Genomic DNA, 23,417 nt, shown 5'->3' with positions numbered 1-23,417 from the left:
AGCATACATAAAGACTGGGAGACATTTGGTTCCAGCCTTGGAGGATCCTACTCTACCCCTAAAAGAAATGTCTCAAGATCATTAATGTAAAGGCTAAACAAGAAGGGGCGAACAACGCCCTGTGTAACACCTAGTTCGATCTTAATAGGGGGTTTACATTCGACTTTGGACCCATATCTAACACATCCCTCCACAGCCTCATGTAATTTGGAAAGTAGATACACAATCTTAGGGTTTGCACCCATTGCTAACACCCATTGTTTACCTCTGTCAACATTGTCAAATGCTGAACTGAGGTCCAAGAATGCAAGGTGTAGACACCCACCCTTAATATGTACGTATTTGCTAATCATGAGGTGCAGATTCAGGCACTGATCTGTGGTTCCCAAGCCGTGTCCTAACCCATAATGTGCTGCCGTTAGAATACTTTTCTCAGTGACCCAATTCTCCAGGTGTTCTAACAGGATCCTGCCTATCACTTTTGCGATTAAATCGATTAGCAAGATGGGGTGATAAAAACCAGGATCTCTACTCTCTTGAAGACTGGGACAATAACTGCAATGGACCATGGCTTGTGTGGGAAGCACACAATTGCACTACGCAGTACATTGACTAACCGTGGGGCCCAAAGATCAAGATTACTGTCCAAAAGATCAAGTGGGAACCCAACCGAGGCGGGAGCTTTGTTACTTGGGCACAGTTTCACTGCCGATATGACCTCTTTTAATGAAATTAGAAGAAGATCTCCTTCCTCTGGGATTGATATACTTTCCACTGAATAATTATTCATGTTTCCCATTTGTTTGGATTTAAAAGCCTTGGTGAAATGTGTCTCCCATGTTGATGACAGTAAAAACACATCAGTACTAGCATTGTAACTACTTTCAAAATAGGAGGAATTCACCACTTTCCAGAACAAGGACACATCATTGGTGACGCTCACCTTCTCTAACTTTTCCCAGGATTCCCTGATTATTGTTTCTTTTTTTGTCTTGATCATCTCTTTATAGTGATGTCAGCAAAATTGTACTTCAAACTTGATTACAAATAGGATTTGGTATAGGGTGTTCTTATTTGTTCTAGATTGCAGGAAAGCTGACATATTTGGATTAATTAATTAGATAATTTCCTTTGGAATCTTGCTGGTACAGTGTGTGGTGTGTTTTCAATATGGTATTGATGGTGAAAAGTTCTGAATAGATGCCACACAAGTGGGAGATATTTGCATGGTACTCCTGGTGGATGGGTATGCAGGATTTAGTTGGAACAATAAACTTGTCTTGAATAGTATGGGAGCCTTTGAACTCTCCTACGTTCATTGAAAAGACCTGAAGAACAAGTTACATATCCTCGGTAATGTTCCTTCTGGTTACCAAAGGTAAATGTAAATGTAAATGTGGGTGTACTTGTAAAGCGCACTGCGACTCCATGGAGTATCCTGGCGCTGAAGACCGCTGGGGAACCCGTCCTGGTTTTCCCTGTGAGATGGTCCCTTTCTGGGTATCTCCAAGGTGAAACCAGGCATCCCCGGCGTCTGTGGGGGGCCGTTGTAGAGATGAGGCAAACTTAATGCCCAGAGTTGCCGAGTGTGTTCCCTGGTTAGAGTAGGCACCGAGGCAAGAATTATCGAGTCCGTTTTTTGACCCTGGTCCACGACCCTGCCGCGTCAGGAATTGAACCCTGGTCCCGGGCCGTTCTCTGCTTACGGGTCTGCCGCCTCTAACCAGTGAGCCACACCACTCCACAGGTGAGTAAATAGTTCTTCTGATTGTTAGACCTGGCACCATTGGCGTGGGTCTACCTTCCATTTTTCGCTTTTGTCTCCTTTGTGTTGGCTGATGTTAGATGCTCTGGGCGCTGTGCCACTGCCATTCAGTGGCACAGCACGAATGCTCCCTATTGTAAATTGACTGTATGAATTGGTATAATCCTAATTGACCCAAGGAACATGATAGGAAAGTCGAATTTAGTATGCCAGAGCAACGAATATTAAAGTACATCTTTTAGTGATGATTATTTTTATATTCTGTGATTGAAAATACCACTTTTAGGAAGTAGGTATTTTCTTGCCTAATCCTTCCAGTGTGCTCTGCTGTTATGTGTATTGGCTGTCTGTTTTTGTAGGGTCAAGGCAGGCTGAGCCCGACCTGGATTGAATAGAGAGATCTGCAGTGGAGTATGGGGGAGGGGTGACCCTTTGATCTGAGCAGGGCTGTGCCTGGCAAGGTGAATGATGGCTCCACCTCCCACTGTGCATCTGATGGCAGACCCCCTCTTCCTCAAAGGCAGGATGCAGCCTTGTAAACAAAGTGCTCCAGGACAACACCAAACTGGTTCTGACTGGGTTCAGTGATTTGTGACATTTTGAGAACAAAGACTTTTGGGGTATATAAATCTGTGCTATAACCCCTACATGGGGTGTTACTTCTGGATGTCAAGCCAAACCTCTGTTCATGTAACTAGAGGGAAAGGACTTTCCTCCTTCTTGCTCAAGCAACCACCCGAGGGCCTGATTTGAGCTTTCCTCCTGCCGAAGTCTCAGGGACATTAGACTTCACCCATCAGCCGTCCAGATTCTTATTTGAGGGAGATTCTACTCGCAGGTGATGCCTCTGTTGAGAATGCCAGAGCCTCTGGTTCTACTGCCGGGAACTCGGGCTGAAAGTCATAGTTATCGCTTTTGTTGGCTGCCGCAGTTGAGGAGCTGTTGCCGCTGAGAGACCGCATTTGCCTGTGTTACCAAAGTCATCGTTATCGCTACTGTGGCCCACTGCAGCTGAGGAGCTGTTGCTGTGGAGAGCCCGCATTGCTTGTGTTACTAAAGTCATCTTTATCGCTACTGTGGGCAGCTGCAGTTGAGGAGCTGTTGCTGCTGAGAGCCCGCATTGCTTGTGTTACCAAAGTCATCGTGAACGCTATTGTGGGCCGCTGCAGCTGAGGAGCTGTTGCTGCTGAGAGCCCGCATTTGCCTGTGTTACCAAAGTCATAGTTATAGCTATTGTGGGCCGCCGCAGCTGAGGAGCTGTTGCCGCAGAGAGCCCACATTTGCCTGCGTTACCAAAGTCATTGTTAAAGCTATTGTGGGCTGCCACAGCTGAGGAGCTGTTGCCGCAGAGAGCCCGCATTGCTTGTGTTACCAAAGTCATCGTTATCGCTACTGTGGGCAGCTGCAGCTGAGGCGCTGTTGCTGCTGAGAGCCCGCAATGCTTGTGTTACCAAAGTCATTGTGAACACAATTGTGGGCCGCCGCAGCTGAGGAGCTGTTGCTGCTGAGAGCCCGCATTTGCCTGTGCTACCAAAGTCATAGTTATAGCTATAGTGGCCTGCCGCAGCTGAGGAGCTGTTGCCGCAGAGAGCCCGCATTTGCCGTCCTATGAGAAATCATTGTTATCGCTATTGTGGGCTGCTGCAGCTGAGGAGCTGTGCCGCTTAGTGCCCGCATTTACCGTCCTACGAGAATCATCGCTATTGCTATTGTGGGCCGCTGCAGCTGAGGAGCTGTTGCAGCTGAGAGCCCGCATTTGCCTGTGTTACCAAAGTCATAGTAATCGATATTGTGGGCCACCGCAGCTGAGGAGCTGTTGCCGCTGAGAGCCCGCATTTGCCGTCCTACGAGAATCATTGCTATCGCTATTGTGGGCCACTGCAGCTGAGGAGCTGTGCCGCCGAGTGCCCGCATTTGCCGTCCTATGAGAATCATTGCTATCGCTATTGTGGGCCGCTGCACCTGAGGAGCTGTGCCGCTGAGTGCCCACATTTGCCGACCTACGAGAATGATCGCTATCGCTATTGTGGGCTGCTGCAGCTGAGGAACTGTGCCGCTGAGTGCCCGCACTAGGCACCACTTTGAGGATCTTGTTATCACCTGTGTGTGCCGCTGGGTGCCCGCCTTTAAGCCCCGTCCCAGGATTATCGTGAGTGCAAGCCGCAGACCGCTACAGCTGGGAGCTGTGGCCACTGCAAGTCTGCCTGTCATCATCACGGCTTCCTTGTTAGGCTGCGTGCCATGCCCCTTTAAATCTCAGGTACATTGTGCACCACCGGGTCGCATGGACCCTAGCCTCGAACTAAGTTAGTTCCACACACTTTTTGAGTTCCTTCATTGCTTTTGAAGTGAATCTATAATTATGTGCATTGTGGCTCCTTGAGCACTTTTAAGACTTTTGTTCAGTCTATACAAAGATAACTATTGTTCTATAACTGCTTGTGGTGTTCGTTTGTGGCCTCTCTCCTGCGTTATTGTGTATGGTCATAAATGCTTCACACTCTGCCTCTGAGATAGGCCTGTCTGCTTGTGCTACGTTACCACAGGGTAGAGCAGGGGTTATCAAAGGGTGTAGCCCCCTTACTCTGATTTAGGAAGAGGGATCCCTATTTGGACCTCTGCGCTAGCTGCTGCCAACTAGAGATCCCCATTTCTAACATTGCTGGTCAGCAGTGAGGATCAGAATTTATGATCCACATACAATAACTAGTGTATGCTACTAGTGAGTGCAGGCCTAGGCGCAACCACATACGGTTTGATTTTGTTCTATCGTTGATTGTAATTGCCAGTTATGTCTACAATGGGTAGGCCAACGTCCAGTGCTTCGCAGGATCTCATCTTTGAGGATGACAGGTTAGAAACCTACACTGCCTAACAGCTAATGTATTTTTGCAAACGATTCACAGTCCCTGTTGCGGATCTCTCTAGGAAGGAGGAGTATCAGAAGGCCCTTAAGGCCTGGTTAGAAGCGAGAGAGTCCACTAGGCATGAGGGAGAGAATGCTGTAGGGCAGCAGGATGACGACGTGGATTTAGTGGGAGGTAAAGCACTTTCCAATCCAGGTACTAGTGTGTCCTCAAAGGGTCTGTCTCCAGAAGAGATGGAGGACAGTGAGAGAGATAGGAGGCATAGTTTGGAGATGGCCAAATTGGAAGGTCAGAAGGACCTAGAGAGTAAAAAGTTGGATATTGAGAATAACAGGTTGGCATTTGAACTTGAGAAAATGAAACTTGAGCATCCGAGAGTATTGAGGGAGTTGGAGATCAAGGTTAAGAGTCTAGAGATCTCCCCCTCTGGTGGCAGCATACCTTTAGTACCTACTTAGAGTAGAGTTTACATACCCAAGGATATCATCAAGGATTTCCATAAGAGTGAGGATATTGGGCAATGGTTTGCCGCATATGAGATAGCCATGGTGTTCCACTGGTTCTCTGAGAAGGATTGGGGAGCGGGGTTGTGGGGACGCTTTGTGAGTGATGGGAGGGATACCCTGTTGGATCTGCCTGAAGAGAGCAGGATGGTGTATGCCCTTATGAAAGAGGCCTTGATGACACAATATGGTTTGACCCCAGAAATGTACAGGCAGAGATTTAGAACCTGTAAGAAGTTAGAGGGTACCACTTGGTTTGAATATGTGTCTTTTTTTTGCAGAGCAATGGATCGCTGGGTAAACAGTAGCAAGGTGGAAACTTTTGAGCAATTGTATGATCTGTTTGCATGGGAGCATTTATCTAGTAACTGTTTTCCGGAGCTAAGCCAGCACCTTATTGATAGCAAGCTAACTCACCCTAGGAAGCTTGCTGAGGAGGCGGACCGCTGGGTGAACACCTGTGTTTGCAAAAGTCTGGTGGGAGAGTTCGCCAAAGGTGGGCAGGGTCCCCAGCAGAGAAGTGGGGGGACAGGGGTAAACAAAGGGAGTTCCAGAGAGGGCCCCAAAGTAATTCCCAAGGGAACCAAGGAGTGGTGTCCCAGCCTCCCCGTGAGAAGACGCGAGTGCCCCCCACAGGTAGGCCTGTTCAGAGGGGGCCTCTTACTTGTTTCAAGTGTGGTCAAGTGGGCCACCGGTATTACGATCCCCAGTGCCCCCAGAGGGACTCCAGTGCACCACCCCGTGCGCCCCCGCCAGATTGCCAGTGTAGTCCTGGAAGGGGAAGAGATGGGTGCCCAAGGTAAGTGGGATCCCGTAGAATTGACCCTTGTCTCGCTAGGAGACTTGAGGAGGTCCCTATCCCCACGCTGCCTGATAACACTAAGTAGTATAGGCAGTGGGTGACCATCAATGGCCATAGGGTGGAGGCTCTGAGGGACACGGGAGCTAGTGTGACTGCTGTCAGCTACTGGTTGGTGTCCAAAGAGTAGGTTGTCCCCCATATATTCTGCCCAGTAGTGTCAGCAGACAACTCTGAGAGCCAGTATGAGGTGGCTCAAGGTCCCTTTGAGTGGGGGGGTTCTCAGAAACTCTTCAAGTAGCTGTGAGGCCAGCCATGCCAGTAGACTGTCTGTTGGGCAACGATTTAGAGAACTCCCCGAGGGCTACGGTGGAGAGGAAATCTCATTTGGAAATGTTGGGTCGGCCTGAGTGGGCGTGTGTGACGACTCGGTCCTTGGAAGCCAGTCAGGATGTTCAGAAGGACCTGGAGCCTGAAAGTATGGCCCAGGCCCCTGCCTTAAAGAGAAGGGGTAGGGGGCGCGGGAAACCGGCCCCTATGGTTCCCACAGTCCAAGAGGGAGCAGACCTTGGGGGAGATGCCCTGGAGCCTACAGGGGAACAAGTCGCCTAACTGGGGGACCTGCATGAGCTGACCCATTGAAAGCAGGACATGTGAACCTTGCCAGTGAGAAGAGTGGGGGGAGATCAAGGCCCCACTCCAGCTCTTTCCAGTTGTCAGTACCCCATTCGAGCGAGTGGGCTTTGACATTGTGGGTCCCCTGGATTCCAAGACAGTCATGGGTAACAGGTTCATACCCGGGAGCCATCCCACTCAGGACAGTGACAGCCCCCGTGGTGGGACGTGCACTGATGGGGATTTTCTCCCGTGTGGGGTTCCAGAGAGAGGTGGCGTCTGGTAGGGGTACTAACTTCATTTCCAAATATATGAAGTCCCTGTGGGAGGAGTGTGGGGTAACTTACAAGTGTATGACTCTTTACCACCCCCAAGGTAAAGGGCTGGTTGAGAGATTCAACCGGACACTTAAGGGCATGATTATGGGCCTAGAGGAGCCCATGAGGCTAAGTGGGACGTCTTCCTGCCATGCCTGATGTTTGCTTACTGTGAGGTGCCACAGAAGTCCTTGGGGTTCAGTCCCTTTGAACTGCTCTACGGTCACCTGGTAAGAGGACCTCTGAGTATGGTCAAGGAAGGCTGGGAGCAATCTCCCAGGAAACCTCCTCAGGATATGTTTAGTTACATGCTGGCCTTCAGGAGCCAGACTCAGAGTTTCAGAAAAAATGCAGAGGCAAATCTGGAAGCCAGCCAGGAAGAGATGAAACGCTGGCACGATCAAAATGCCACTCTGATTGAGTTTCAGCCTGGTCAAAAGGTTTGGGTCAAGGCCGCAGTGGAGCCCTGTGTGCTCCAGGATAAGTGGACCGGCCCCTTTGAGGTGGTGGAGCACAAGTCCTGTTACCTACATGGTAGACTTGCGGTCTCCCAGGAACCCTGCGTGTTAACCGCCTGAAGCCCCACTTTGAGAGGTCTGAAGTGGTCATGCTTCTGGCCACAGATGCTGTAATGGAAGAGGAGAGTGAGCCTCTTCCTGACTTCCTGTGTGCAGAGGAACAAGATGGGTCAGTGGTGGGTGTGGTCCTCTCCACCACACTGACCCCTGAGCAGCAGAGAGATTGTCACCAACTGTTGGGACAATTCAGTGATCTGTTCTCCCTGGTGTCTAGTGTCACTGATTGGTGCGTCCATGACGTAGACACTGGGGACAGCCCTCCTGTCGAGCACAAGGCTTACTGAGTGACTGACTGGGTCAGGGCATACCTTAAGGAGGAGGTCTCTAAAATGTTTGCTTTAGGGGTGATTGAGTCCTCTAGCAGCCCTTGGTCCAACCCAGTGGTCCTGGAACCAAATCCTGCAGCGCCTCCTGCCACCCCAAAACTTCGGTTCTGCATGGACTACCGAGGTCTCAATTCAGTCATGAAGACTGATGCAAACCCTATCCCCAGAGCGGATGAGCTCATAGATCGTCTAGGAGCTGCACGGTACCTCAGCACATTTAGATTTGCCATCTGGGTATTGGCAGATTGCCTTGACTGATGGGGCAAAGGAGAGGTCAGCATTCTCCACACCAGATGTGCACTACCAGTTCCGAGTGATGGGATGAATAATGCCCCTGCCACCTTTCAGAGGTTGGTCCACATGGTGTTGGTTGGGCTGGAAGATTTCAGTGCTGCCTACCTGGATGACATTGCAGTGTTTAGTTCCTCGTGGGAGGACCACCTACACTACCTCTGGTAAGTGTTGATGGCACTGCGAAAGTCAGGCCTCACAATCAAGGCAAGTAAATGTCAGATTGGGCAGGGTTCTGTGGTGTACATGGGACACCATGTGGGGAGCGGCCAGGTGGCACCCCCACAGCCCAAGGTTGAAACCATCCTGGCTTGGGAGCCCCCAAAGACCCAGACACAGGTGTGAGCCTTTTTAGGACTCATGGGTTATTACAGGAGGTTTATCAAGGGGTATGGCAACATTGTTGTACCCTTGACTGAGCTGACTTCTAAGAAGCAGCCAAAGATTGTGAACTGGACTGAAACCTGTAAGACAGCTTTTGACGTCCTGAAGACTGCCCTGTGCACGGCACCGGTACTTCAGGCCCCCAACTTTTCAAAAGAATTTGTTGTCCATGCAGATGCTTCCAAGCATGGTGAGGGGGCCATTCTGTCACAGATCAATGAGGAGGGCCTAGACCAACCTGTAGCCTTCATTAGTAAGAGGTTACTTCCACGGGAACAGAGGTGGAGTGCAATTGAGCATGAGGCATTCGCTGTGGTCTGGGCACTGAAGAAGCTGAGACCATACCTGTTAGGGACTCACTTCCGGGTTCAGACAGACCACAGGCCCCTCAGATGGTTGATGCAGGTGAGGAGAGAGAATCCAAAGTTGTTGAGGTGGTCCATTTCCCTACAGGGTATGAACTTTACGGTGGAACACCACCCTGGTACAGAACACACCAATGCTGATGGTCTGCCCAGATTTTTCCGCCGTAGTGATGAGAACTCCCAAGTGGGTGAGTAGTTTTCCTCACATTTCAGCTGGGGGGGGAAGCGTGTTATACCTGGCACCATTGGCGTGGGTCTCCCTTCCATTTTTAGCTTTTGTCTCCTCTGTGTTTGCTGGTGTTAGATGCTCTGGGCGCTGTGCCACTGTCATTCAGTGCCACAGTGCGAATGCTCCCTATTGTAAATTGACTGTATGAATTGGTATAATCCTAATTGACCCAAGGAACATGATAGGAAAGTCGGATTTAGTATGCCTGAGCTCCGAATATTAAAGTGCATCTTTTAGTGATGATTATGTTTATATTCTGTGATTGAAAATACCACTTTTAGGAAGTAGGTATTTTCTTGCCTAAACCTTCCAGTGTGCTCTGCTCTTATGTGTATTAGCTGTCTGGTTTTGGAGGGGCAGGGCAGGCTGAGCCCGACTTGGATTGAATAGAGAGATCTGCAGTGGAGTATGGGGAGGGGTGACCATTTGATCTGAGCAGGGCTGTGCCTGGCAAGGTGAATGATGGCTCCACCTTCCACTGTGTAATCTAATGGCAGACCCCCTCTTCCTGAAAGGCAGGATGCAGCCTTGTAAACAAAGTGCTCCAGGACAACACCAAACTGGTTCTGGCTGGGTTCAGTGATTTGTGACTTTTTGAGAACAAAAACTTTTGGGGTATAAAGATCTGTGCTAAAACCCCTACACGGGGTGTTACTTCTGGATGTCAAGAAGAACCCCTGTCCATGTAACTAGAGGGAAAGGACTTTGAAACTTTCATTCTTCTTGCTGAAGCAACTACCCAAGGGCCTGATTTGAGCTTGCCTCCTGCCGAAGTCTTAGAGACATTAGACTTCACCCATCAGCCGTCCGGATTACTATTTAAGGGGATTCTACTCACAGGTGAGACCTCTGTTGAGAATTCCAGAGCCTCTAGTTCTACTGCGGGGAAAGCGGGACTAATCATCGTTATCGATATTGTGGGCCGCCTCAGCTGAGGAGCTGTTGCCGCTGAGAGCCTGCATTTGCCTGTGTTACCAAAGTCATTGTTATCGCTGTTGTGGGCCGCTGCAGCTGAGGAGCTCTTGCCGCTGAGAGCCCGCATTGCCTGTGCTACCAAAGCCATCGTGATCGCTGTGTGGGCCGCCGCAGCTGAGGAGCTGTCGCCGCTGAAAGAGAGAACTTGCTTGTGTTACCAAAGTCATCGCAATTGTGGGCCACCGCAGCTGAGGAGGTGTTGCTGCTGAGAGCCCGCATTTGCCAGTGTTACCAAAGTCATTGCGATCGATATTGTGGGCCGCCGCAGCTGAGGAGCTGTTGCAGCTGAGAGCCCGCATTTGCCGTCCTACGAGAAATATTGCTATCGCTAATGTGGGCTGCTGCAGCTGAGGAGCTGTGCTGCTGAGTGCCCGCATTTGCCGTCCTACGAGAATCAGCACTATCGTGGGCCGCTGCAGCTGAGGAGCTGTGCCGCTGAGTGCCTGCACTAGTCACCACTTCGAGGATCTTGTTATCACCTGCGTGTGCCGCTGGGTGCCCGCCTTTAAGCCCCGTCCCAGGAGTATCGCGAGTGCACGCCGCGGACCGCTACAGCTAGGAGCTGTGGCCGCTGCGAGTTTGCCTGTCATCACAGCGGCTGCCTTTTGAGGCTGCGTGCCGTGCTCCTTTAAATCTCAGGTACATTGTGCACCACTGGGTCGCATGGACCCCGGCCTCAAACTAAGTTGGTTCCACACGCTTTTTGAGTGCCTTCATTGCTTTTGAAGTAAATCTTAATTTATGTGCATTGTGGCTCCTTGAGCGCTTTTAAGCCTTGTGTTCAGTCTATATAAAGATAACTATTTTTCTATAACTGCTTGTGGTGCCCGTTTGTAGTGTCTCTCCTGCGTTACTGTGTATGGTCATAAATGCTTCACATACTGCCTCTGAGATAGGCCTGTCTGCTTGTGCTACGTTACCACAGGGTTGAGCAGTGGTTATCAAAGTGTGTAGCCCCCTTACTCTGATTTAGGAAGAAAGATCCCTATTTGGACCTCGGCGCCAGCTGTTGCCAACTAGAGATCCTCATTTCTAACATTGCTGGTCAGCGGTGAGGATCAGGACTTGCATTTATGATCCACATACAATAGCTGGTGTATGCTACTAGTGAGTGTAGGCCTAGGCACAACCACATACGGTTTGATTTTGTTCCATTGTTGTTTGTAATTGCCAGTTATGTCTACAATGGGTAGGCCAACGTCCAATGCTTCAGACGATCTCATCTTTGAGGATGACAGGTTAGAAACCTACACTGCCTAACAGCTAAAGTATTTTTGCAAGCGATTCACCCTACTCTGACTTAGGAAGAAGGATCCCTATTTGTACCTCAGCGCTAGCCGCTGCCAACTAGAGATCCCCATTACTAACATTGCTGGTACAGTGTGTGGTATCTTTTCAATGTGGTATCTATGGTGAAAAGTTCTGAATAGATGCCACACGAGTGTGAGAGATTTGCATGGTACTCCTGGTGGATGGGTATGCATGATTTAGTGGGAACAATAAACTTGTCTGGAATAGTATGGGAGTTGTTGAACTCTCCTAGGTTCATTGAAAAGACCTGAAGAACAAGTTACATATCCTTGGTAATACTCCTTCTGGTTACCAAAGGAGAGTAAATAGTTCTTCTGATGGATAATTTTAACTCCAGATTCCTCAACTTAGAATAGATACCAAGACAGTACCTTCTCAAGGGCGAGGGTCTATGAAATGGACTTAAACTAAAATCTCCTGCAAAACCGAGCAGAGAAAGTGTTATTCCTGCCCGAACAGACTGTCAAGGCAGTAGTGTTTTGTAAATGTATGCACTGCTACACACATCTCAGTCCATCGCAGCCTGGCAGATATCAAGGATAGACTAACCTTGAGACCCTACGGGTAAGTAGTGCGCTATATAAATGTCTCTGATTGATTGATTGACTAACCTTGCACGCAGTGGTAGCGGCCTTGGCCCTGGTGCAATGAACTCTCAGACCTTTTGGGTGTGCTTCTTGGTTAATGCATAGCAGAGCTTGATGCACAGGACTTTTCACCTTAACAGGGTGTGCTTCTACACTACCTGCCCTTTCTTTGTTCCAGAAAACCACAAAAAAAGCAGACTGTCCACTCGATGGTCGTTGGTACGAGCAATGTAAAAGATTACAGCCTTGTTGGGTTCTAAACAATAGAGTGTCACCTCCTCCTTGACACTGCACATTATTGATGGAAGCAAAAAAATCTAGCCAAAGTCCTCTGCACTATTTGAATATGTCCAACGCCACCTCTGGATGTAGACACCTGATGTAATCTGGCAGACAATGTCTGCTCAGTTCATCTCTGGCATTCAGGGACCCTGACAGGAAGATGGTCTAATGTTCCAGCCACCTCCAGTTGCACACATCCTCCTGGCACATGGACCAGGACCACAGTTTGCCTGCTTGTTTCAGTACCACATGGCAGTAGGTTGTTTGTGAGAACATGCACCCGTCCCGACTGACAACAGAAAAGACTTCAGCAGCAAATGGGTGGCCAGTAGCTCCAGCAGACTGATGTGGTGCTGGCCTTCCACTGGAGATCAGAGGCCTAAATGCATCCATCACCACTGTTGGCAATGGATGAGGGAGGGACAGTGACAGCACAGGACAAATTGAGGTCGATCAGCTATCACTGCAGATCCTGTGCCATCTCCCTCAAGATCTAGATAGTTTGGAAAGGAGGCCTTCATGCTGGATCCACTGGGAGTTCAGGTTTCACAGCAGGACTTGCATATGCCACCTGGCATTGTTGGCAAGATGCACAAGGCAAGGATGTCAAGAAGCCTCAGAACCCCCCACAACAGTATTGGGCCCCATCATATCTGCAGGTGGTCCATAACAGACTGTGGCAGGCCTGCTTTAAACAGCCTATCATTAAGTATAGGAAAACAGCAATGAGAGGCCAAGAGGGTCATTTTCATCCTTGCACTGGAGCCCACAACACACTGGCTATGCCATTGGAAGCAAATGCAAGTTAGTGGAGTTAGTCAATTACACCTATCCTGCAAATTTGTACAGTGAGCTATTGCTACTGCAATTTATGGCGTAGAGGTTTGGGGCTGTCAAAATAATGGGAAAATCCAAGTCGTCGAGAACAAGTTTTCAAGATCCTGACTCCGGATAGGGCTAGCTATGCCATTAAAAGCCTTGTGTTTAGAAAGGCGTAAGGCCTATTTCAGATACTATTTCTCTGGCACCAGTATTTTACGGGGTGAGGCTAAGTAGAAATCCTCTTGTCAATGTTGTCATAAGCTCTGTAAAGAAGTGATGTCACCTAATAGCATGGCCCACAACCAGTGAATTTCCCAAGTCAAATACATACGGACTACTGTTGACAGAGAACCATTAGAAGTTAAACCTGCCCTACTCAGTCTCAATAAAGCATCTTTGAAGAAAGAAGATTACTGGGATATGAAACTCATTAAAATATGGAGTACAGTTTGACCTGGTTCACGGATACAAAGTTATTCATCCCACAAAGAATGCACTGGATTTATCCTGAGGCAGGGTGCAATATATATCTGAAGTGTCGTCTTGGTATACTCATATCCATTGATTATTATTATTATTATTATTATTATTAAGGGAAATTTATAAAGCGCCTGGTTACGCACAGATTGCGTGTCCCCGCGCTGTGGCGAGTGGGGTCAGCAGAGTCGTGCCGCAAGGTCAGCTCGGCTTACTGTATGTAAAGGTGGGTTTTTAAATTCTTCCTGAAGCCAAGTTCAGATGGCTCCAGGCGAAGGTCCAGTGGCAAGGCATTCCAGCTTTTCGCGGCCAGATATCTAAAAGACCTACCTCCCATGCGTGCCTTTTTTATCCTGGGGACCTTTAGTAGCCCTACAAAGGAGGAACGCAGAGCACGCGCTGGCGCGTACCGGGTGATCAAACCCTGAAGGGGAGCTGGTGCCTTACCACCCAAGATGCGGTGGCATGTGCAAAGGGCCTTAAATTCAACCCTGCTCCTTACTGGAAGCCAGTGAAGGGTCTGGAGGGCTGCCTTGGATGCTGATCTCTTGGGGAATTTCAGAATCAGGCGAGCCGCTGCATTCTGCAGCACCTGGAGGCGGTTAATCACCTTACTGGTGGCTCCCAGATACAGCAGATTGCCATAATCCAGGCGCGAAGTGACGAGGGCATGCACCAGCGTCCTGCGGGTTGACGTGGAGAGAAGATCTAATACCTTCCGCAGGCTTTTTAGGACGCTGAAGCAGACCCCCACCACACGGCCTATCTGAGGTCCAAAAGACAGGTCAGCGTCAAGCCACACTCCCAGGTTCCTGGCTTCTTGACAGGGTATAGGGACCTCCCCTAGACATGATGGCCACCATGCCGATGACCAGTCAGATGGGCTCCCCCCCACCACGAGCACCTCAGTCTTGCTGCCATTTAGCTTAAGACAGTTGGTGGACATCCAGGTAGCCAGTTCCTGCATGCAGGCCCTAAATCTGTCCACCGCAAGACCGGGCGCGCGCAACAGGGAGATGACCAACTGCGTGTCATCGGCATAGGACACTATGTGCAAACCATGGCTTTCAGCGATGGGCGCCACCGGGGAGACATAGAGATTAAATAGGGTTGGGCTCAGCTATAGCTATAGAGTAATGGCATTTATGACTGTCGTTTGGGCGCAGGGATAGACATAAGCACTTGTTGCTGTTTTGCATCAAGTCATTAACAGTATGCAAACATTTGCTCTTTCCATTACCATGTGTTAAACAGTGCTGACGCACTCGCATTTTGCAATATATCTGACGATCCTTTTAGTTGTAATGCAGTAGTGTCTTACCTATTGGCTACAGGTGCATTAGGAAGAGAGCAATATATACATCTTCCACCCAGTCTACATTAGCCAGAACAATCCCTTTGGGCTATGGCAATATATCAATTTTAGAGGAAGAAGGTTTCTAATTTTGAACACCAGATTATTGTGTTTTTGTATTTGTTATAATGTATAATTGCTTATTAGCGAAGAAGAAAACATGGGTTTTGCACGTTTTACCTGTAAACATAAATTGTTATTGTGTTTACCATTTGTAGAGGGATTCATTGTAATCAAATTCAATGCAAGGTGCTTGGATGCATGCCATGGTATGAGGTACTTGGGGTGGCTTCATGGAGTGTCCCTTGGAAAATGTAAACAGGTGCTGAATACCTGTTTAAAGGTCTATCTTTTAAAGACTAGAATGCTTTGTGGTATCCCATTCTAAGATGTTGACTGCCAACCACTAATACTAGTTTTTCCCAATCCACATTTCCCATTCCTCTTTCGTCATTTCTTCTTACTGTTTTGGTCATGTTGAAGAGTACATACAGCATGAAGAGCTGCTACATTTCACAACAGTCAAGAGTGTTGTTCGTGGTCTACCATTTCTGTCCCTTTTTTCAATTTTCCATACCAAGCTTGAGCTGGTATGGAACTATATTTGCGTAGCAGTATGCGTGTCATTCGTCTTAGAACTTAGCCCCAGACTTTGATCCTTGAATATTCATCTTAATTCTTTGATTTTTTTTTACGCCTTTGAGGCTTCACCCTCCTATATGGTATTCCTTCCTGCAGACACCAGCTCTTAAGAGATATATTCCATGTGTGGAACAATATGGCTCTTTCAATCAAGGATACAAAGCAGTTGTTTCACATCCAGTCGTTTACAGCCCGATTTCGCTTTTATCAAGGACTCTGGCTTTTGGGGGCTTTGCACAGTAAAGGTATGTTTGACTTTAAACATTTATATGTCCTACTTTAAAAATACCATGCACAATGCCTTATAGGAATTAAGGTCTATGTAAGAGTTACTTATTAATATTTGAAAGGAAGGTTTAGGCCTGTCAAAAGGGTTTGACAGGTCGAAATTGCAGTTTTAAAACTGCACAGCAAGGCTACGAATGGTAGACTGCAGTCATGCTTACACTGTCACTGATGTAGATTTCAGAATGGGTGCTGCAGCCGACTATTTACATTTAACTTATAGGCGCTCAATACACATTTGTACCATATACTAAAGATTTATAAGTAAGCTAAATATATTAACTAAACGTATGCCAAATTAATCGTAGTTATTTGTCGATATGATTATTCCCTGGCTAGGAGTGGCGCTCACAAATTCCGGTTGGTATCTGGTAGTTATGTATCATTTATAGGTGCCTAGGGTGGAGGTAATCATCCAACAACTCCCCATTTAGATCCACAGATCTGTAATAGCTTTGTACCATGCCCCGGCACACCACAATATGCAGATTATGACAAGTTAAATCACTTCGAGATTATGACAAATACAGTAACACAAAATGCCAACTGCGTGCTGGTATGAGCAGCGTGCAGTCCCGTAGTTTTCCCTTCGGCACCTCGGTATGGGCACAATGCAATTGCGGCCATACCGAGGTGCCGAAGGGAAAACTACGGGACTGCTCGCTGGTCATACCAGCACACAGTTGGCGGACCAGATATAGAGTCCGTCTTGGAGCACGAGACGACTTGTACGTGCCACTTGGAGATACTTACCCGATCTGAATTACTCATGGAATATTGTCAAGTTACCCAGCCACATTTAGGCTGGGACGGAATTATAACCAGCCAGAAGGTACTTTAAAACTCGCTCAGATATTGGAAGCCCTGAGGAAGTCGCGGGTGTCTTGTCCCGTTCGACGAAACACGTGTTGGCTGGAGTCAGAACAAGAAATTAATATTAAATGACGTGTTGTGTTACTGTATTTGTCATAATCTCTTAGTGATTTTACTTGTCATAATCTGCATATTGTGGTGTGCTGGGGCTTGGTACAAAACCAAATTAATCGTGTTGAAAGGGGGAGCACAGACACCGCACCACTGGTCAGCAGGGCTAAAGTACTATAGCCAGCACTAGGCCTGACATATTTATTGCAAAAAGCATTTGTTAAAGTCAATAGGCATTTTAGTGTGGATTGGAATTATTCTATATTAAAACCTAGAGATAGGTATTTTCTTGCAGGGTATCTCACAGATTACCATAGTAGGCAATGGTTTTGGTGTTGGTTACTCGGTGACACAAAGTGTGCATATAGGTTTGCTCTGTGAGAATCCTTGTTAGGCCCTCTTAGCAGAGATAGTATTTTGCTTAGCCAACTGTAATTTTGTATACTTGTCTAATTTTATGACTGTGTGTCTGATATTTGCCTTGTGGAAAAGCTTACACTTAATACTGTAGGTTTGCATTGGTTGTGGTGACTAGCTGTAGGTCTGATTAGTGCAAAGGGAAATGTTATGTCTGATGTCAAAGGCCTGGTTTGCTTATTATGAAACATTATGACAAAGACATTTAGTCTAGCATATTAATTGTAAAAAGCATTTGTTGAAGCCAGTCAGCCTTTTACCTTTATAGTTTATTGTATTGTGTTAAAGGCTGTAGACAGGTATTTTGTTACATATAGTCTCGCCAGGCCCGGTTCTAGAGGATGGATGGGACAGCTCACCCAAACATCACCTGTGGCCCTCCTAGGCACAGCATAAAACCAATTGCAAAATGCACATGTTAAATTCCTCTTTCTCTGTGTCATTGTTCCGAACGTTGTGGTGTTCTTGAGCTGCTGTGGGCTCCGCAGAGCAGTGTCTGGCAACCTATCTCAACCACAACTAAACTTTTCACAGCTCTTTAAAAGACCACTTACATGTATTTGTGAACTGGTTAACAAGGCCTTGATTTTTTCCACTGGTTCCAGTACCCCTTCCTTACATTTGGATTTTACTTTTACTGCCAGAGGGAGAATACATTTCATGAAAAGGCATTTCACGAGTAGGGCTGCCATCTGTCCAAGAGAAAAATATTGGCCATTTGCTGTTTAAAGTCTGCAACGGCCTAGCTGTGATACTAAATAGGGCTGTAAATAAAATCGTATGAATTCATGTGTAATTTGACTTTTCTGTCTTTATTTCCTTTAATTATTAGTCATGGCTCATTAATGCAGCTATAGAACACCGTCTATTTATATGTGCTGTTTGAAATATGCACAGATAAGGGCTAAAATTACCAGCTTTAGGTGCTTTTTGCAATAGCAGAGACATAAAAATACCAGTGGTGCCTGTAGAAATCTTGTCACCTGGCAATCCTAATCATGAGCTTTAATTTGTCGCAGGATGAGCAAATTATTTATTTCCTCCACCCTCCATCCCTGATTGATGCCATAATAGCAATAGTGTAACTTACATCTGAAACACTACTCGCCAACCATTATTAACATGCTGAGTTACTCCAAATGTCTGGGCATACATCCTCCATTCAGTTAACTCACTTCTCATTCTCACACTGCTCTCATAGCAAACACACTGCACTCATGCTGTTACCCTGCACTCACACCATTCATCCTCCTCTTACCCCACACTCACAAGAGCACACTGGTCCCCCTGCACTCACAATGACCATATTGCCACTGCATTCTCCCACTTGCCATGAAATCACACCATTCTCCCTCCACTTACCCTGTGATCAGATGAGTACACCGCCCTCCCTGCACTCAGAGATCACACTGCACTCACACCACTCGCGATGCACTCACACTGTTCACCCTGCCCTCACTCTGCAGTCACATAAGGACACTACTCACCCTGCACTCATGTGACACTTCACTCACTTGTCACTCTCACTGATCACCCTGCAATCCCACTCAAACAAGCACATCACTCACCATGCATTCATTCCTCCCACTCTGCACTTTCACCCGCACCCAAACTCATATGTTCACTTCACACAACCTGCAGTCACTCCTCTCATCCTACTCCCACACTGGCATGTCACTCACCGTGCACTCACATAAGCACTCCCACAGCTAACCCTTCGCTCTCATGGGCACACACCTCAACCCGCACTTACACCACGCAAACGCGCATCACTCACCCTGGAGTCACACCACTCAACCTGCACTCCCTCTTCGTACTCTGCCTGCACACAGACACACCTTTCAGTGTGCACTGATACAAGCACTCTGTACACCGTACCTGCACACAGGCACAATAGTCTGCCGGAACTCATGGGGACACACCACTCACAATGCGCTAACTCCTCTTACTATGCACTCACTCGTGATTCTTGTCACTCACAGGCACACAACTCATCTTTCATCTACTCTGTTCACACCACTGTGCACTCTTCATCCCACTCTGCACACACTCCACTCACTTGACACTCACATGAGCCCTCCTATTGTATTGCATTCATGCAGCTAACATGACACTCACATGGGCACCGTTTTCACTCTACACTTGCACCACTCAAGCTGCCATATCTCACAATATTCACCATCACCCAGCAGAAGACAAGGGATAGCAGGGTGCAGCAAATGCAGTGGCACCAGAGGCCAGAGTGGGCTACTAAAATCTGATTATTGATGTATTTCACAGTTCCAACAGAGGACCCTTTTTGATTCTAACCTGATTGATTGATTGATTGTGGGTTTCTAAAGCGCTAGAATCGACTCCAGAAGGAGTATCTCTGCGCTGTAGACCGCTGGAGAACCAGTCCTGGCTTTCCCTGTGAGATGGTCCCTACTGGGTATCTCCAAGGTGAAATCAGGCATCCCCGGCGTATGTGGGGGGCCGTTGTGGAGATGAGGCAAGCTAATGCCCAGAGTTGCCGAGTATGATCCCTGGTTAGAGTAGGCACCGAGGCGAGAATTATCGAGTCTGCTGACCCTGGTCCTCGACCCTGCCGCGTCGGGAATAGAACCCTGGTCCCGGGCCGTCCTCTGCTTCCGGGTCTGCCGCCTCTAACCAGTGAGCCACACCACTCCAACTGGGGAGGACAAAGCAGATGCCTTGAACACAAAGAGCACATCATGCTGAACGATTGGCTGGTGGTCCCATCCTCCAAGGACCACCCCAAAGAAAGTTATGGGCAAAAATACAATGCCAACCAAAGGCCCAGCAAAGCATTATGGGGCGAGATTCTAGAGTGCAGTGAATATTATAGTATTAGCTCTCAGCTGAGCCTGCTGCTTAAGGAATGTTTTGATATTGGATACTATAATATTTTCGGTAATTTAACTTCTCCTGCCACTAAGAGTTTTTAAAGTTTTCTTTCAATTTTATAAAGATTTTAGTTAGTTAGTTTTACTTACTGTGAGACTTTTGAACCAGAATAATTTATGGCATGTTTCTTCCTATTACTTCATTGACCTCCAGATACAATGGCACGGTAGGCAGCTCCTTCCTTTGAACTGGAGTCTGTTTCTAGGCTCCATCAGCTCCGGTGGGGCTGTCTTTTCAGGTACAGGTTCTTCTGCTAAGAAAATAAACGTTTTAAGAGATCATTACTCAATGGCTAACAATATGTAGTAATAAGTAGGGAAAGGCTCTTGCATAAACGTCAATTCACCTAAAAGCCTGGGGTAGTGGAAGTGACATCACATGCCATTTGACCTTTACATTCGCTCAAACACACATGCTTCCACATACAAACAAAATCACACACACACGCTCTCACATAAACATAATTTCACCTGCACACAAAATACATTTAAAAGCATTTTTTACTTACATCAACTGCTACAAAGGGTCATAATCTAGCTACTTGTACACCATTTCTATTACACTTTTGTGAATAATAGGTTATTCATTATTAGTGCAATAAAAATTGACAAAAACAAGATGATTGCAGTCCCAACCGATGTCCATAAGGACAAGCTTTGTGTTTCTGCCACTGTATTTGCTACCTGAGGCCAGAGGTTGCAAGAGGTCACGCCCATGGGCTGTTGCTATGTATCTTTTTATAAGGGAAGACAACAATGATGCCCCCGCAGTACAAGCAAATATTTTATGCATACTGACGAGAACACAAGCCCTTCTTGTACAAACATTATTCTGAAATCTGCAAGGAATTTTTCGATGGGTCAGGAAAATTAGTCATAACACCAAGATTTAATTGCGGCAAAATTCTCAAGCTGCTCACCTACACGAATAGGGAAAGTAGCTAGAGAGTAGCTGTAGGGGAGCATAATCTCTTAAATCTCATTCAGCCTGCTATGGTGCTCAGCTCTAGGAATGATGGCCACAGTACCAATATTAATGAGGGTGCCATGTGGAAGGCAGCATTGTTAATAGAGCCCGAGTAACAAACCTGATAAATAAGTCACTTGAATGGCAGTCTTAGCTTTAAGGGCAGAGTTAAACAACTAACAGAAGTAGCACGAATTACACAACTTAGGGAAACTCTCCCACATCCAGTGTCCTTTTAACTGAACCAACTAGTCTCACATGCCAGAGTTTCCTTTGCAGCCACTCATTGCCTTTCTACGCTGATTTGTGACAGCTCAAGGCCTCCTCGAAGCCAAGACCCAGTGACTCACGTGCTGCCTTTTGTCTGTGCCTTCTTACAATTCATTGGAAGCACCAGTGTCTTAAGAACATATGAACTTAGCCTGAGAGGCCTTAGTACTTGCAGACATAGGTAAATAGAAGATGGGGCAAATTTATTTGTGATCTGTTGGAAGCTGGATGAGATTTCCCATCTTTGAAAGCTACCATTATGAGTTATCAATGGCAGTGGTCTGATCAGAAGCCTTGCTCTGGGTGACTCTCCATTGATATGTACATACGGCCTCTTTGTGCTAATGGTCACCAAGCACACACCTCTTTAGCAGAATGATCACCGCCATGCTTTCATTGGTTAAAATACTGTAATGCTATAGGAAGGTCTGGCTTTTTGCTTCAATGCCTCACTCAGTGGATTCTGACACCTACAGTGTGAAAAACAAAGTGCAGCATTCACCAACTGAACAGCATTGGGGAAGGTTAAGAGCCCTGAGAGAACCGGCACTTTATGCAACCACTTACACATTTAATCACTGCCTTTCCAAAGTGTTTCACTTTAGAGATAGGGAGGCGACTTATGCTATTTAGCATGGTCTGGTAAACAGATCCTGTAAGGTGATAATTGTCCAGCCCTCATGATCTACAGGCCTGTTATCCCTACTTTCTTTGTTCCTTGAAGTAGGCAGGGCCCCAAATAGAGAAGTTCAAGAAAGGGACGTTGGCCTAGGAAGCTGTGCAGGTGGATGGAGACAATCCACTACATGGCATTTTTTAATAAGAGCAGCCTGGTGTCAGCTCTACTCCTTGGAGCGGTGTGCTGACGAGCTCGGGATCCCGCACCTGCGTGCCTTTGTGTGGTACTATACCTGGTAATATTTGGCAGCACGCAGCAATCCCAGAAGATAGCCTAATCCCTGCTGACGAGGGGTAAATACCCCGAAACACGTGTACAGGGATGGCGAAGATTTGAAGATACGTGAGAATTCGAAAGAAGATGCATCGCAGAAAACAGTACTACAATTACCATGGTCCTTAGGGGCGATCCCGCTGGTGTATTAGCAGTGTGCGACCCCATTTTGTGAAAGCTCTACAGCAGGGGTTGAGGGATTTATCCGAGATGGCTGACTTAGGGAGGCTTAGCATGAACTGGCAGCGCACCAACATGTCATCATCACTTAGGTGTTTTCTACCTGGATAGAGCGAAACAGACCTGAGGGGATTCTCAAGCAGGTCGGGAAGGAGATAATAGGCTGACTTGTTGGGAGAAAAAGGGGTTACCCATCTTTCGCGAACTGCGTCGCTCTTGTTCGAACCTGTTTTATGGCCCAGCACTAGATTATATGGCATCCTGGCTGTGGTTGTAAACATGAGTAGTAATTAGAGGTCAAACACGTCCTGAGAATTCAAAGACTGCAGTTATTGTACATGTTGGTTTGGGGGCCATGTGTAACACTAGCCACAGGAGTTTTTTAAAATCCACTTTAGCCAACAACACTGAACTGTTTTAAAACAACATATGAAGAAAACTGCAATAGCCCAATTTGTGTTGGGCTGTTGAAAAGAGAGGGGTATCCTGTGTGACCAATTAGGCCGAAGTAAAAGAAAAAAAAATCAAGAATATAATCACAAGTGCATATTACATTATTAAGAAAACAGTCTCAGGCAGTAATGCAAACACATGCAAATGATACATTCACTAGGGAGGTATGAGAAAATACAGAGGTGCCAACAAGCAAAGCTCTCCACCTGTTTTATGATGGAACTTTAGTTCATCACAAGCTTGTGACACTTTATATGAGGCTTAGATGAACGACAGATACAGAGTGTGCTAAAAACACATACCAGCATTACTCCGAAGTAATGGCAGACGACTGTAATGGAGCATGATTATTTGAAAATGATTCTGCTTGATCAAATCCCACTAACTGGATAAGAAAATTACTAAACAGTATTTAAGAAACATGTCTAACATTGTGTCCTGTTCAACATCGTATAAGCATGCAGAAGGGTTCGTTTTCAAATGTAAAAGTGATTTGAGATTGAGTCACTCACAACAGAGAAAGAAGAAAAAACTGCAAAAACTAATACATGTATTATGATAAATAATGGAAAAG

At 47.0% G+C, this 23,417-nt stretch overlaps 1 long non-coding RNA gene across 2 annotated transcripts in view; it reads right to left on the bottom strand.

The window, feature by feature from the left end:
• LOC144807777 (uncharacterized) overlaps nucleotides 1-23,417 on the bottom strand; it is a 151,964-nt gene that overhangs the window by 12,801 nt on the left and 115,746 nt on the right. The window contains exon 2 of one of the 2 annotated variants that reach the window (XR_013606438.1): nucleotides 20,112-20,275. This is a non-coding gene — a long non-coding RNA (uncharacterized LOC144807777). The remainder of the gene's footprint in view (nucleotides 1-20,111; nucleotides 20,276-23,417) is intronic. The other variant, XR_013606437.1, reaches the window with a different exon arrangement.

The sequence above is a fragment of the Lissotriton helveticus genome, chromosome 1_2, assembly GCF_964261635.1.
Source record: "Lissotriton helveticus chromosome 1_2, aLisHel1.1, whole genome shotgun sequence".
In the NCBI taxonomy this organism is placed as follows: Eukaryota; Metazoa; Chordata; class Amphibia; order Caudata; family Salamandridae; genus Lissotriton; species Lissotriton helveticus.
The sequence above is the reverse complement of the archived record's forward strand: the minus strand, read 5'-3'. Positions and strand labels throughout refer to the sequence as shown.